The sequence below is a fragment of the Garra rufa genome, chromosome 1 (assembly GCF_049309525.1).
Source record: "Garra rufa chromosome 1, GarRuf1.0, whole genome shotgun sequence".
Lineage (NCBI taxonomy): Eukaryota > Metazoa > Chordata > Actinopteri > Cypriniformes > Cyprinidae > Garra > Garra rufa.
In genome coordinates, this window is record NC_133361.1 from 88341063 (window position 1) to 88355134 (window position 14072).

Consider the following 14072-nt stretch of genomic DNA (forward strand, 5'->3'; position numbering starts at 1 on the left):
GTTTTCTACAGTCACTTCATATTCTTTGTTTTGCTTTGGTCTTACCGCTAAAATGTTTCCTTTTCCAATCCTTTCCGTCACTGCTTTTATGATGTCCTCCGCCCTCGCGTTCACATTCGAAATATCCACACTCACTGTAGCTTCTTTTAAATAATCCATCTTTGTCCTGTTAATCCTTTTATGACCATCCATTGTATTCCCGTCTCGTCGTCTTATTTCAGATCCGTGTCCGTCAACCTCTCGCGTTCCTCCAGCCGTATCCATGTCTGTTACCGTGCGTCCGTCCGCCATTATGCACCCAAACGAAAACAAACAAACGAAAAAAAAATGTGCTTAAACACACAAAAACAAAAATAAAACGTTCCCCCCCAACAGCATATGCTGTAGGGAGGAAAAAATTAGAAAAAAAAATGTAAAGACTTTACAAATAACACTTATAACGCCAAAACAAAACAAAAATTAACACAAAATGGAGGAGAGCCTTCCTCTCCCTACTGCAGCCAAACACTTCCTGGTAACTCACTATCGCCCTCTGGGGTCCAATGCGTTATCCATTGCGCCACAGGGCCCTGTAGGTATGCCAGGCTGGGCCACTGAGCCCTTTTCTTACAGATTTGTGCCTGTCCAGCTCGGCTGAGTGGCACGCTGTGTGGGCAGAAAGACAGGTCCTCAGGTCTTTGCACAATTTAGGCATGGCTCAAAAACAGAGTCTCGTCGGGATCTCCCATCCAACAACGAGGCCAGAGAGAGCCACTGATGGAAAGGCACCGCTGGGATGCGCTTTGACCAGCTAAGCCACGGCGCCTCCTTGGTGGGACAAGTTAGCCTAGGATCCTCGAGCTTCTATGTGTCTCCATTCGCCGTCAAGCACGACGTTGGCTGTATTGTGGCGCGCAACCAGAGGCATTGCTCGGATTCAAACCCAGGCTGACCTTCCGGGTCTGTGGCCGTCCAACGGTAAGAGAGCGCGTTCTCTCTCTGCAGGAAGGACAGGCCCTCAGGTCTCTGCACAATTGCAGTGTCCAGTGTCGTTTGAAAGGCAGAGGCACTGTAAGGGCCTCAGGTCCAAGGGAGGGCAAAAAGGTCCAAGCTGCCATTTGCAAGGCACCGCTGGGATTCGAACCCAGGATCTCCTGTTTACTAGACAGGCGCTTTAACCAACTAAGCCACGGCGCCAACCCGCATGCTAATTGTGGGGATGGCGTCTTAGACGATGCATGAATAAACACTTCGTACGTCCTGCTGCCTCCATTTGATGCAAGACAGTGATTGCCATACCTCACTGAATTGGTTCTTGGGCATGTTTTGCTAGCTTTTAAATATGATTGACATTTTCTTTAAATCAATTTACGCTGAGAACAGGAGGCCTCCAAATGGTTTCTGCTGTCCGATTGCAACATTGCGCATGATGGGCTTAACAAAATGGCAAAAATCACAACTCGAGCTCCTCTGTGTCCCCATTTGCCGTCCGTTTTTTGGTAAACACAAGCTCGGCAGTATTCTGGCACGCTACCAAAGGCATCGCTGGGATTCGAACGCAGGATCTCCTGTTTACTAGACTAGCCGGGCAGCACGTTCGCCCTCCGGGAGAACGACTCAGACGCTCCAGCCTTCCAGAGAATAGGCCAGGCGTTTGCCGACAACTGAGTCGGGGTGGTTTGCAAAATTAACCACTCGCTATCCCTGATTGCAGGTCGCTTTTGAAAAGATTGCGCTTGCTGGACTGGAAAATCGTCCAAGGCACCGCTGGGATTTGAACCCAGGATCTCCTGTTTACGAGACAGGCACTTTAACCAACTAAGCCACGGCGCCAAACCGCATGCAGGGTTGTCGGAAGGGTTACTTCAAGGGTCAAAACATCCAGAGGCTGGCCAGGTGTTGGTACGCATAAAAGAGAATGTCTACAAATTTCTACTCCCTGAGGGCAACTCTGCACAGTATGAGAGTTACAAGAAAGCCAAAAGCCACGACTCTGGTGGGACTCGAACCCACAACCTTTGAATGGCCTCATCTGTCAGTCTAGAAGTCCAATGCGCTATCCATTGCGCTACAGAGCCCTGTAGGTATGCCAGGCTGGGCCACTGAGCCCTTTTCTTACAGATTTGTGCCTGTCCAGCTCGGCTGAGTGGCACGCTGTGTGGGCAGAAAGACAGGTCCTCAGGTCTTTGCACAATTTAGGCATGGCTCAAAAACAGAGTCTCGTCGGGATCTCCCATCCAACAACGAGGCGAGAGAGAGCCACTGATGGAAAGGCACCACTGGGATGCGCTTTGACCAGCTAAGCCACGGCGCCTCCTTGGTGGGACCAGTTAGCCTAGGATCCTATCCTTCAAAAGCAGGTGAGAGGGTAGTTTTGCAAGGGAAACCGCCCGCTGTCCTCGAGCTTCTATGTGTCTCCATTCGCCGTTGGCTGTATTGTGGCGCGCAACCAGAGGCATTGCTCGGATTGAAACCCAGGCTGACCTTCCGGGTCTGTGGCCGTCCAACAGTAAGAGAGCACGTTCTCTCTCTGCAGGAAGGACAGGCCCTCGGGTCTCTGCACAATTGCAGTGTCCAGTGTCGTTTGAAAGGCAGAGGCACTGTAAGGGCCTCAGGTCCAAGGGAGGGCAAACAGGTCCAAGCTGCCATTTGCAAGGCACCGCTGGGATTCAAACCCAGGACCTCCTGTTTACTAGACAGGCGCTTTAACCAACTAAGCCACGGCGCCAACCCGCATGCTAATTGTGGGGATGGCGTCTTAGACGATGCATGAATAAACACTTCGTACGTCCTGCTGCCTCCATTTGATGCAAGACAGTGATTGCCATACCTCACTGAATTGGTTCTTGGGCATGTTTTGCTAGCCAAGTCACCTTTATTTATATAGCGCCTTTTACAATACAGATTGTGTCAAAGCAACTGCACAGTATTTAAACAGCACAATAGTGTGTAAGTAACGCATTATTGTAACAATCAATTTTCAGTTAAAGGCAGTTCATCAATGAATTCAGTGATATCATCGTCAGTTCAGTTCAAATAGTATACGATATCGCTGGAAAATGTCCCCAACTAAGCAAGCCAGAGGCGACAGCGGCAAGGAATCAAAACTCCACAGGTGACAGAAATGGAGAAAAAAACCTTGGGAGAAACCAGGCTCAGTCGGGGGACCAGTTCTCCTCTGGCCAGACCAAACAACAGTTTGTACCAATGTCTGATTGTAGAGAACTCATCAGGATCCTGTGGTGTAGTGCCAATGGCCGTCAAGGTTGGCGAGGTCTTTATTGATGATCCGCCTTGGAGCTCATCTGGTTGACATCCACAGCTATTGAAGTCATCTCTAGGTGGTGATCCACGATCTAAGCTGGGTACGGACTGGATCCGGGGGACTGGAGTGACCATCTGATCCAGATACAGGCTGGATCTGGTGGCTACGGTGACCTCGGAATAAGAATGAAACAGACTAATATTAGCGTAGATGCCATTCTTTTTACGATGCAACGAGTGCATCAGGTGTTATGGGAGGTGTTTTCGGTTCCGGTTGACCTAATTAATGCAGCCTAACAATCCTTTAACGGATTTGAATTATAGAAATGTGTTAATGATTTTATGTGTAAGCCAGGTTAAAGAGATGTGTCTTTAATCTAGATTTAAACTGACAGAGTGTGTCTGCCTCCCGAACAGTGTTAGGTAGATTGTTCCAGAGTTTAGGCGCTAGATAAGAAAATGATCTGCCGCCGGCAGTTGATTTTGATATTCTAGGTATTATCAAATTGCCAGAATTTTGAGAACGCAGCGGACGTGAAGGACTATAATACGATAGGAGCTCGTTCAAGTACTGAGGAGCTAAACCATTGAGGGCTTTATAAGTAATTAGCAAGATTTTAAAATTTATACGATGTTTAATAGGGAGCCAATGCAGTGCTGACAGAACCGGGCTAATATGGTCATACTTTCTGGTTCTAGTAAGAACTCTAGCTGCTGCATTTTGGACCAGCTGGAGTTTGTTTATTAAGCGTGCAGAACAACCACCCAATAAAGCATTACAATAATCTATCCTTGAGGTCATGAACGCATGAATTAATGTTTCAGCATTTGACATTGATAGCATAGGTCGTAATTTCGATATATTTTTAAGATGGAAAAATGCGGTTTTGCAGATGCTAGAAATGTGGCTCTCAAAGGAGAGATTGCTATCGAATAGGACGCCTAGGTTCCTAACTGATGATGACGAATTTACAGAGCAGCCATCTAGTATTAGACTGTGTTTTAGGTCATTACTTGTGGAGGTTTTAGGTCCAATAATTAATACCTCTGTTTTTTCAGAATTTAACAGTAAGAAGTTATTCGCCATCCAGTTTTTAATATCAGCTATGCATTCTGTTAGTTTTTCGAATGGATATGTTTTGCCGGGCTGCGAAGAAATATAGAGCTGAGTATCATCAGCGTAACAATGAAAGCTAACACCATGTTTCCTGATGATATCTCCCAAGGGTAACATGTAAAGCGTAAAAAGTAATGGCCCTAGCACTGAGCCTTGAGGTACTCCATACTGCACTTGCGATCTAAATGATACCTCTTCATTTATTGCCACAAACTGATGACGGTCAGACAAGTACGATTTGAACCATGCCAGTGCACTACCACTAATGCCTACATAATTTTCAAGTCTATTTAAAAGAATGTTGTGGTCAATAGTATCAAATGCGGCACTAAGATCCAGTAGCACTAATAGAGAGATGCAACCACGATCGCTTGACAATAGCAGGTCATTTGTTACTCTAATTAGAGCAGTCTCAGTACTATGATATGGTCTAAAACCTGACTGGAAATCCTCGCAGATACCATTTTTCTCTAAGAAGGAGCATAATTGTGAGGATACTACCTTTTCTAGTATCTTTGACAGAAAAGGGAGATTCGAAATTGGTCTGTAGTTAATTAATTCATAGGGGTCAAGTTGTGGTTTTTTAATGAGTGGCTTAATAACAGCTATTTTGAAGGTTTTGGGGACATATCCTAATGATAGTGACGAACTAATAATATTCAGAAGAGGATCTATGACTTCTGGAAGTACCTCCTTTAGTAGCTTAGATGGAATAGGGTCTAACATACATGTTGTGGGTTTAGATGATTTAACAAGTTTATACAATTCCTCCTCTCCTATAATAGAGAATGAATGGAATTGTTCCTCAGGAGATCTACAACGCACTATCTGATGCGATACTGTAGCGGGCGGCTGTATGGTTACAATTTTATCTCTAATAGTGTCTATCTTGGAGGTAAAGTACGTCATAAAGTCATTACTGCTGTGCTTTTGGGAAATGTCTAAACCTGTTGCTGCAATATTTTTAGTTAATTTAACCACAGTATTGAACAAATACCTAGGGTTATGTTTGTTTTCTTCTAAGAGAGATGAAAAGTAATCCGATCTGGCAGTTTTTAATGCTTTCCTATAAGATAAATTACATTCACGCCAAGCAGTACGAAAAACCTCTAGTTTTGTTTTCCTCCAGCTGCGTTCCATTTTTCGTGCTTTTCTCTTTAGGGCGCGGGTATGATCGTTATACCACGGTGTTACACTGTTTTTCTTAATCTTTTTTAGGCGCACTGGAGCAACTGTATCTAAAGTGCTAGAAAAGAGAGAGTCCATAGTTTCTATTACATCATCAAGTTTTTCTGAGCTATTGGATATGCTGAGGAATTCAGATAAGTCAGGAAGATTACTTACAAAGCAGTCTTTTGTAGTAGAAGTGATGGTTCTACCGTATTTGTAGCAAGGAATTGAATTAACAGTTTTAGCTATCTGGATTATACAAGAGACTAGATAATGATCTGAGATATCATCGCTTTGCTGCAGAATTTCAACGCCATTAACATCAATTCCATGTGACAGTATTAAATCTAGAGTATGATTTCGGCAATGAGTAGGACCTGACACGTGTTGTCTAACCCCAATCGAGTTCAAAATATCTATAAATGCTGTTCCTAATGCATCTTTTTCATTATCAACATGGATGTTAAAATCACCCACTATTAAGACTTTATCTGCGGCCAGCACTAATTCGGATAGAAAATCAGCAAATTCTTTAATAAAGTCTGTATGGTGCCCTGGTGGCCTGTATACAGTAGCTAACACAAACGTCACAGGGGATTTATCATTAGTACTTGTTTCTCTGGATAATGCTATATGAAGCACCATAACTTCAAACGAGTTATAATTGAAGCCCGTTCTCTGAGAGACATTGAGAATACTGCTATAAATAGTAGAAACACCTCCTCCTTTACCTTTTAGACGCGGTTCATGTTTATAACAGTAATCTTGGGGGGTGGACTCGTTTAAAATAATGTAATCGTCTGGTTTTAGCCAGGTTTCTGTCAAACAGAGCACATCTAGGTTATGATCAGTGATCATATCATTTACAAAAAGTGCTTTCGTAGAAAGGGACCTGATATTCAATAAGCCAAGCTTTATCAATTGTTTCTCTGTATTATATATATTTTTTATTTGTTGAACATCAATTAAATTGTTAGTCTTGATTTGATTCAGGCGTTTTTTGTGTTTTCTAGCTCGGGGAACAGACACAGTCTCTATAGAGTGATATCTAGGTGAAAGGGTCTCTATGTGCTGAGAATTAACTGATTTCTGTGACGTGAGGCGGCTAGCAGATGGTCGGTTTAGCCAGTCTGTCTGCTTCCTGACCTGGGCCCCAGTGAGTCAAGTGCAAACTCTAAGACTATGTGCCATATTTCTAGATAGAAGAGATGCTCCACATCCGGAGGGATGAAGACCATCTCTTTTCAACAGGTCAGGTCTGCCCCAAAAGCTTGTCCAATTGTCTATGAAACCTATGTTATTTTGCGGGCACCACTTTGACATCCAGCCATGGAGTGACCACAGTCTACTGTGAATCTCGTCACCACGATAAGCCGGGAGGGGACCAGAGCATATTACAGTGTCTGACATCGTACTTGCAAGTTCACACACCTCTTTAACATTATTTTTAGTGATCTCCGACTGGCGAAGTCGAACATCATTAGCGCCGACGTGAATAACAATCTTACTGAATTTACGTTTAGCATTAGCCAGCACTTTTAAATTTGCCAAGATGTCAGGCGCTCTGGCTCCCGGTAAACATTGGACTATGTTGGCTGGTGTCTCTATTTTCACGTTCCGTACAATAGAATCGCCAATTACTAGAGCACTTTCATCAGGTTTCTCAGTGGGTGCTTCACTGAGTGGGGAGAACCTGTTTGATGTTCTGATCGGAACGGAAGAGCGGTGTTTTGACCCGCGACTATGCCGCCTCACAGTCACCCAATTGCCCTGCTGCATGGGCGTTGTTACCGGAACCGAACAATGTACAGGGCTTTCTGAGCTAGTCACATCCAAAACCGTATCTAAGGCCCTCACATTCTTACTATCCTCCATTAAAGTTTGGATGCGTGACTCTAGTTCTGAAATCTTCTCTGTCAGCCTGACTATATTCCTGCATTTATCACATGTATAAGGCTCACTGCTGACAGAGATAGATAAGCTATACATGTGGCAAGCAGTGCAGACTACAATTGTAGGAGAAGAAGCCATTACTCACCGTGATTGTAGAATGATTTCAACTTACCAATGTTGTTAGAGTTCCTGAAGAACAGATCAGGGGGAGAAAAAACGGAACGGAACCGGCTAAAAGAGTACTAACGATATTAAACACGAGAAAAAATAAATAAAAACGTGAATGGAACGCAGATGGCAAGTTAACCGGCCAGCGCAATGCTAAAAATAGTAAACAAGAGTTAAAAGCGTGAATGGAGTGCGAGCGGCAAATTAACCGGCTATGGAATGCTAACGCGCTGCACTCGTGATTATAGAGTAAGGCGAACAATCAAATTAGTCAGATTAGTTTGATGGATAAGACCAGAAATTAAATTAAGCTATATCTATCAATTTAAAACGGCAGAATTAACAATAAGATAGAGAATCCAGTATAAAATCCAGTAGAAAAACGAAGCTGCAGAGAGCTAACGTTACAAACAAACAGACCACACTGCAGCAAGGCAAACAGGAAGCAGGGAAACAGCGAAACAGCGACACCCACAGGACAGGAGGAGAGCAAGCTAGCTCACAACCAGCTAGCTTTTAAATATGATTGACATTTTCTTTAAATCAATTTACGCTGAGAACAGGAGGCCTCCAAATGGTTTCTGCTGTCCGATTGCAACATTGCGCATGATGGGCTCAACAAAATGGCAAAAATCACAACTCGAGCTCCTCTGTGTCCCCATTTGCCGTCCGTTTTTTGGTAAACACAAGCTCGGCAGCATTCTGGCACGCTACCAAAGGCATCGCTGGGATTCGAACGCAGGATCTCCTGTTTACTAGACTAGCCGGGCAGTACGTTCGCCCTCCGGGAGGACGACTAAGACGCTCCAGCCTTCCAGAGAATAGGCCAGGGGTTGGCTGACCGGGCGCTGGACAGCTTTAAGGCGTTTGCCGACAACTGAGTCGGGGTGGTTTGCAAAATTAACCACTCGCTATCCCTGATTGCAGGTCGCTTTTGAAAAGATTGCTCTTGCTGGACTGGAAAATCGTCCAAGGCACCGCTGGGATTTGAACCCAGGATCTCCTGTTTACGAGACAGGCACTTTAACCAACTAAGCCACGGCGCCAAACCGCATGCAGGGCTGTCGGAAGGGTTACTCCAAGGGTCAAAACATCCAGAGGCTGGCCAGGTGTTGGTACGCATAAAAGAGAATGTCTACAAATTTCTACTCCCTGAGGGCAACTCTGCACAGTATGAGAGTTACAAGAAAGCCAAAAGCCACGACTCTGGTGGGACTCGAACCCACAACCTTTGAATGGCCTCATCTGTCAGTCTAGAAGTCCAATGCGCTATCCATTGCGCCACAGAGCTCTGTATGTATGCCAGGCTGGGCCACTGAGCCCTTTTCTTACAGATTTGTGCCTGTCCAGCTCGGCTGAGTGGCACGCTGTGTGGGCAGAAAGACAGGTCCTCAGGTCTTTGCACAATTTAGGCATGGCTCAAAAACAGAGTCTCGTCGGGATCTCCCATCCAACAACGAGGCCAAAGAGAGCCACTGATGGAAAGGCACCGCTGGGATGCGCTTTGACCAGCTAAGCCACGGCGCCTCCTTGGTGGGACCAGTTAGCCTAGGATCCTATCCTTCAAAAGCAGGTGAGAGGGTTGTTTTGCAAGGGTAACTGCCCGCTGTCCTCGAGCTTCTATTTGTCTCCATTCGCCGTTGGCTGTATTGTGGCGCGCAACCAGAGGCATTGCTCGGATTCAAACCCAGGCTGACCTTCCGGGTCTGTGGCCGTCCAACGGTAAGAGAGCGCGTTCTCTCTCTGCAGGAAGGACAGGCCCTCGGGTCTCTGCACAATTGCAGTGTCCAGTGTCGTTTGAAAGGCAGAGGCACTGTAAGGGCCTCAGGTCCAAGGGAGGGCAAAAAGGTCCAAGCTGCCATTTGCAAGGCACCGCTGGGATTCGAACCCAGGATCTCCTGTTTACTAGACAGGCGGTTTAACCAACTAAGCCACGGCGCCAACCCGCATGCTAATTGTGGGGATGGCGTCTTAGACGATGCATGAATAAACACTTCGTACGTCCTGCTGCCTCCACTTGATGCAAGACAGTGATTGCCATACCTCACTGAATTGGTTCTTGGGCATGTTTTGCTACCTATTAAATATGATTGACATTTTCTTTAAATCAATTTACGCTGAGAACAGGAGGCTTCCAAATGGTTTCTGCTGTCCGATTGCAACATTGCGCATGATGGGCTTAACAAAATGGCAAAAATCACAACTCGAGCTCCTCTGTGTCCCCATTTGCCGTCTGTTTTTTGGTAAACACAAGCTCGGCAGTATTCTGGCACGCTACCAAAGGCATCGCTGGGATTCGAACGCAGGATCTCCTGTTTACTAGACTAGCCGGGCAGCACGTTCGCCCTCCGGGAGGGCGACTCAGACGATCCAGGCTTCCAGAGAATAGGCCAGGGGTTGGCTGACCGGGCGCTGGACAGCTTTAAGGCGTTTTCCGACAACTGAGTCGGGTTGGTTTGCAAAATTAACCACTCGCTATCCCTGTTTGCAGGTCGCTTTCGGAAAAGCTTGCGCTTGCTGGACTGGAACGCCACCCAAGGCACCGCTGGGATTTAAACCCAGGATCTCCTGTTAACGAGACAGGCACTTTAACCAACTAAGCCACGACTCCAAACTGCATGAAAGGCTGTCGGGAGGGTGACTCCAAGGGTCAAAACATCCAGAGGCTGGCCAGGTGATGGTACGCTTAAAAGAGAATGTCTACAAATTTCGACCACCTGAGGGCAACTCTGGACAGTATGAGAGTTACCAGAAAGCCAAAAAAACTTTGTCGTTCGGTTCCTTTAGCACTGGACCTTAATCTAGGTCCTGGGGACCCCATGCTGAACTTTGTGTGTGTCCTCCTTATCTAACACACTAAGAACAGTTCTTTGAGTTCTCTACTAATGAGCTGATGATCTGAATCTGGAGTGCTAAATAAAAGACTCCACGAAATATGATGAGGTGGCCGAGTGGTTAAGGCGATGGACTGCTAATCCATTGTGCTCTGCACGCGTGTCCAGTTAAGTGAGCTGATGGTCTAAATCGGGAGTGTTAAATAAAAGGAACGCGCAAAATGAAAGGTGGTCGAGTGGTTAAGGCGATGCAAGGCTAATCTGTCGTGCTTGGCACGCCTTGTTTGTGTGGGTTCGAATCCCATCCTCTTCATTTGATGCTTTAGCACCACTGAGAGCCCACTGGAACAGACAGGCCCAACCTGTTTACGATGGGTAGCGGCGAGCTGTGATTGTGCTGCAGTTTATTGATACCTGCCACAAAGTCTTGAGAACATATTGACAAAACAACAAGTCTTCTGGCTCCGGCACGCTATGATCAGTGGACACCTCTTTGACGAGGACCAATAAAAGCCACGCCAATAAAAGGAAACAAAACGAAGCAAGACTATCTTTCTCAACAAGCCTCCAGAGAGACTGGCAAAAATTGCCGATGCTGACTGTATTTCAAGTCATCCCGGTGGGGTATTGATGGTGAGGATGAGTACAGGAATTTAGTCAGTGATTTTGCTCCTGGAGTCAAATGAATCATCTCCAGCTTAACATCTCAAAGACTAAGGAGCTGGTCATCGACTTCAGGAAGTCCAGATCACAACCACACCCAGTGACCATCAGGGACGATGAGGTGGAGATTGTATGCAACTACAAGTACCTTGGGTTGTGGTTGGATAATAAGCTGGACTGGACATGCTGTACAGATTACCTGTACAAGAAGGGCCAGAGCCGTCTGTACTTTCTGCGAAGACTGGGAGCCTTTAACATCTGCAGGAAACTCCTGTGGATGTTCTACCAGTCTGTGGTGGCTAGTATAATTTTTTATGCTGTGGTTTGCTGGGGGGTAACATAAATAAAAGGTGTGCTAATAGGCTGGACAAACTTATCAGGCGGGCCGGCTCTGTGGTTGGCATGAAACTGGACTCCCTGGTGACAGTGGCAGAGAGGAGAACACTAAAAAAACTTCTGGCTATCGTGGATGATGCCAGTCATCCCCTGCATACTGTCATCAGTGCCCAGAGTAGTCTGACTAGTAACAGGTTGCTCCTCCCCAAGTGCAGAACTAATAGACTTAGAGACTCCTTTGTCCCCCGAGCTATCAAACTTTACAACTCTGTTTTTGGCAGGAGAGGGAGAATAAATGAGAAGAGGGAGAACTATAGTCCGTCTGAAACAACACACGTGTAATAATTTATAATTTTATGTACAATACTCATCTGTACCATCTATGTTGGTGTGTAACGCTTGTACGTAATCTCTCTTACTATCTATGCTGGTGTGCAATGTTGTACATAATTCTTTTTTACTCTAGTTTTATATCTTATTTATTTATTTACTTATTTTCTTTATTAATTTTGCTCTTAGTGTCGGTGTGTATTGCTGCTGGTACCTGAATTTCCCTGAGGGATCTTCCCAAGGGATTAATAAAGTATATTCAATTCAATTCAATTCAATATTGGGTATTGACTTTGTGGCAACGTGGAACTTTTGCATTTACATTAATATTAGTCTGTTTCTTTTTATTCTGAGGTCACCGTAGCCACCAGATCCATTCTGTATTCCGATCTGATGGTCAGAGCAGATGGTGGATCAGCACCTTCAGCCGAATGTCAGCGGATACTATGTCAACTAGATGAGCCGCAGAGATAGATCGTCAGTAAAGAAGGCATCCACATGCCACAGCAAACTACTCGAGCTGGTGAAAATGTTCACCAAACACCCGCCGCTGAATTCTTTTAAAGCAAGCCAGCTTATTGAAGGTGCACAAGATAAACGCCCTGAGAAAGCTGTGCCTCGCAACCCTAAGAATGGCATAGGCGTTAGTGGCATAGGCGTTAGTGGACACCTGACGCGCGTGCAAAACTCTCTATCAGGCGACAACAATCTGGCCACTGGGCAAGTGGGGCAGCGGTGGTGAATGTATGCCTCTTCACGCTCTCCACTCCTGGAGTGAACCTGTGTCCAGCCTGCTCTGGTGTCTGGCAGCAAACATCACTCTCTTCTTATCGTAATCCAGCAGGTTCTGCCAACTATATTGCTCACCTAAGCAGAGAGAGCATATAATACATGGCAAATGAGAAAACAAAACAAGTGGTAGTGTTAACATATGACAGGTCAAGAAGAGAAACTGACCCGATGGTTGGTGAGAGCCAGAGATGGCTGATTCCTGAGCTCCACAAGATACTCCACAAGGTTGTCCACTTTGTCCAGCACACCAGCACTATGCAAAACCTGTGAGAAAAATACAAGAAATACATTTTTTTTAATAAACAACATGAGTACAGTGAAGTGGGACAAAAAAACCCAAATAAATATAAATATTTTTCTAGAGGTTTTTTTGTCAACTTCAGACAAAAAGCTACAGGTCAGCACGAATTATATTTTTTCCCTAGAAATTTAACAATATTACATAAAACATAATTACATACATACATATAACGAGATATTTACATACCACAGACTCGTCAGAAGATGCTGAGGCACCTGGCGTGAAGGAGGCATCAGGCTGAGTGGAGGACAGAGAGAAGCTTGGGTCATCAGTAAGACTCGATTCAGTAATGTCAAATGTTTGGTCCTCCCTGAAGCCCTTGTCTTCTTCATCCTCACCTTCATCCACATCCTCCAGCATGTTCTCTGTCTCTTCTGAGTCAGGGTCCACTACCAGGGGCTGTCCAGTCTGACTCAGGAGGTAGTCAACACCAAGCAGCTCTCCTATGAAAAAAAAAATTAATAAAAGAAAACACAGAAATACAGGATCATTCAAAAGTTTGGACACATCACTATTTTTAATGTTTTTGAAAGAAGTGTCTTATGCTCATCAGTCCTGCATTTATTTAATAAAAAATACAAAAAACATGAATAATATTATTAAATGTTAATACAGTTTAAATTTACAGTTCCATATACTTTAAATTTAATTTATTTCTGTCATCAACGCTGAATATATTTAGCAATCATTTTAGAAATCATTAAAAAGTTAAATAAAGAACAGCATTAGAAATATAATAGAAAATCTTAACAATATACTGTTCAAAAGTTTTTTTTTAAAGAAATTAATGCTGTTCTTTTAAACTTTTTATTCATCAATGAATTCTGCAAAACGTATCACAGTTTTCATTAAAAAATAAAAAAATAAATACAAATATGCAGTAATAATTATTTTGCTGTTTTTTCTGTATTTTTGATCAAATAAATGCAGGCTGAATGAGCAAAAGACACTTCTTTCAAAAACATTAAACACAGTCACATGTAAAAATGTTTGACAAATAATGTACACATACATATTCTACAATGAGATACAGGTAACTTTACCTTCTTGTAGAGGTTGTACCACTTCCGCTGCCGTGGTGCTGGTCTGTTGCCTCCAGACGGACAAAACCCCAGAGCTGGCAAAAGTCCTCAACCTGGCCATCCACTCGCCATCACCCATGACCTTGTGGCTCTTTGGCTTAGTGCTCATCTAAATATAATAGGAAAATAATAGTTAGTAATGT

General features: G+C 44.5%; 7 non-coding genes across 7 annotated transcripts; all 7 read right to left on the reverse strand.

Moving 5' to 3' along the window:
* Positions 1–1102: 1102 nt before the first annotated feature.
* trnat-agu (transfer RNA threonine (anticodon AGU)) lies at positions 1103–1176 on the reverse strand. The gene has a single exon. It is a non-coding gene; the product is annotated as a tRNA-Thr (tRNA).
* Positions 1177–1738: 562 nt separating this feature from the next.
* Positions 1739–1812, reverse strand: trnat-cgu (transfer RNA threonine (anticodon CGU)). The gene has a single exon. It is a non-coding gene; the product is annotated as a tRNA-Thr (tRNA).
* A 155-nt stretch (positions 1813–1967) lies between these two features.
* On the reverse strand, positions 1968–2057 carry trnar-ucu (transfer RNA arginine (anticodon UCU)). The gene is given in 2 exon segments: positions 1968–2003; positions 2021–2057. It is a non-coding gene; the product is annotated as a tRNA-Arg (tRNA).
* A 576-nt stretch (positions 2058–2633) lies between these two features.
* trnat-agu (transfer RNA threonine (anticodon AGU)) lies at positions 2634–2707 on the reverse strand. The gene has a single exon. It is a non-coding gene; the product is annotated as a tRNA-Thr (tRNA).
* Positions 2708–8563: 5856 nt separating this feature from the next.
* Positions 8564–8637, reverse strand: trnat-cgu (transfer RNA threonine (anticodon CGU)). The gene has a single exon. It is a non-coding gene; the product is annotated as a tRNA-Thr (tRNA).
* A 155-nt stretch (positions 8638–8792) lies between these two features.
* Positions 8793–8882, reverse strand: trnar-ucu (transfer RNA arginine (anticodon UCU)). Its single transcript is given in 2 exon segments — positions 8793–8828; positions 8846–8882. It is a non-coding gene; the product is annotated as a tRNA-Arg (tRNA).
* Positions 8883–9458: 576 nt separating this feature from the next.
* trnat-agu (transfer RNA threonine (anticodon AGU)) lies at positions 9459–9532 on the reverse strand. Its single transcript has one exon. It is a non-coding gene; the product is annotated as a tRNA-Thr (tRNA).
* Positions 9533–14072: the final 4540 nt, after the last annotated feature.